This window comes from Capsicum annuum, unplaced genomic scaffold (genome assembly GCF_002878395.1).
Source record: "Capsicum annuum cultivar UCD-10X-F1 unplaced genomic scaffold, UCD10Xv1.1 ctg18479, whole genome shotgun sequence".
NCBI classification, from domain to species: domain Eukaryota; kingdom Viridiplantae; phylum Streptophyta; class Magnoliopsida; order Solanales; family Solanaceae; genus Capsicum; species Capsicum annuum.
Window position 1 is genome coordinate 1 of NW_025824239.1, and position 2221 is coordinate 2221.

At 35.3% G+C, this 2221-nt stretch overlaps 1 pseudogene; it reads right to left on the reverse strand.

Moving 5' to 3' along the window:
• Positions 1-173: 173 nt before the first annotated feature.
• Positions 174-1698, reverse strand: LOC124890473 (annotated as a pseudogene).
• Between the last annotated feature and the right edge of the window lie 523 nt (positions 1699-2221).

A 2221-nucleotide genomic window follows, 5' to 3' on the forward strand; every position in this document is an offset into this window, starting at 1 on the left:
GGACAGAGGTCTTCTAAACCTTTGGTATAGGTTCAAATCCTATTGGATGCAATTTATTTCCATATATATATTTTTTTTAGATTTTGATAGCAAGAAAGACTTTTTGAATATTTCAATCTAAGATGCTTCATTTCTTTTTTATTAAGATTAAGACAAGGATGATTAATATTTCTTTATGCTTGTTCCTGAAGTATAAAATGGTCCATTTGTTACTGAATAGCTTCTTTCAAAAGGGCTTCTGCTTCATCGGTAAATTTCTTGGTAGAAGATATGATTTCTTGGAACTGAGGTTTATTAGTTTTTAAGTAAGTACGTAGCTCAACAAGAAATTTCCTTACATGTCCAATTTCTAATGAATCAAGATAGCTATTTATTCCGGTATAAATACTCATTATCTGCTCTGCTACCATGAGAGGAGCCGATTGGGATTCTTTAAGAAATTCACGTAATCGTTGACCTATTTCCAATTGATTCTGAGTAGCTTTATCGAGATCAAAAACAAATTGTGCAAAGGCTTCTAATTCTGCGAATTGTGCTAGTTCTAATTTTAATTTACCAGCTACTTATTTCATGGCTTTTATTTGAGCTGCGGACCCCACTCTGGAAATGAAGATACCCACATTAATAGCAAGTCTGATTCCAGAATTGAATAGGTCGGCGGATAAGAAGATTTGTCCATCAGTAATGGAAATTACATTAGTAGAAATATAAGCCTAAACATCTCCCGATTGAGTTTCAACTATTGGTAAGGCGGTCATACTTCCTTCACATAAACTAGAACTTAATTTAACAGCTCTTTCCAAAAGGCATAAATGCAAATAAAAAACATCTCCTGGATAAGCTTCACGACCGGGCGATCTTCGTAATAGAAGAGACATTTGGCAATAAGCTTGCGCTTGTTTTGAGAGATCATCATAAATGATTAAAGTGTGTCGTTCATGATACATAAAATATTCAGCCAGAGCTGCTCCTGTATAAGGAGCAAAGTATTGTAATGTAGCAGGGGAATCCGCCGTTTCGACTACCACAATATTGTATTCCATCGCTCCCCTTTCCTGTAAAGTCGTTACTACCTGGGCCACAGAAGACACTTTTTTCCCAATAGCTACATAAACACACATTACATTTTGACCTTGTTGATTGTGAATGGTGTCTGTGGCTACTGTTGTTTTACCGGTCTGTCTGTCCCTAATAATTAATTCTCGCTGACCACGTCCTATAGGGATCATCGAATCAATAGCAATAAGCTCGGTTTGAAGAGGCTCATATACAGAACGGCGTGAAATAATACTTGGGGCAGCAGATTCAATTAATTAAAATTCAAAAGATGAAATTTCACCTCTACCATCAATAGGTTTAGCCAGGGCATTTACAACATGACCCAAATAAGCCTCACTCACGGGTATCTGACCAATTATTCCCGTTGCTTTTACAGAACTTCTTTCTTGTATCAACAAACCATCGCCCATTAGTACAACACAAACATTATTTGATTCCAAATTCAGAGCAATGCCTATTGTACCCTCTTCAAATTCTACTAATTCACCCGCCATTACTTATCAAGACCGTGAATACGAGCAATGCCATTGCCTACTTGAAGTACGGTACCGGTATTTACAATCTTTACTTCTCTATTATATTGTTCAATACGTTCATGGATAATATTACTAATTTCGTCAGCTTGAATGGTTACCATGATTCTTTCTTTATTCTTTTTTGAAGGAAAAAAATAATACCTACAGCAAAAAGACTAATCAGTTATTTCTTTAATTGTTCCCATCATGCCAATATTGGCACTAATGGTACATAAATGTAACTCGTTGTTCAAACAACTATTCAGAGTTCCTAGAGCTCCTCGTAAGGCTTGATGGAAAATCCATTGTAAGACTTGATTAATCGCCCTTTGCTGTTCAAACTGAATCATTTCATTTTTGTAATTTTCTAATTGTTCCAAAGTCTTATAAGTTGAATTAATCAAAGTCAATTTTTATCGTTCTATTTCGGAGTATCCATTCACTCGAAATTGCTCAGCTTCGGTTTCTACTTTCCGTAAGTGAGAACGAGATTTTTCAAGTTGTTCAATAGTCCCTCCACGTAGTTCTTCTGAATTTCGAATAGTATTCAAGATCCTCTATTTTCGATTATCTAATAAATCACTTAATGAAAGTATTTCCAAAGTTCCATAATCCCTTCCCGAACCAAACATGTATTTTCAATTCAT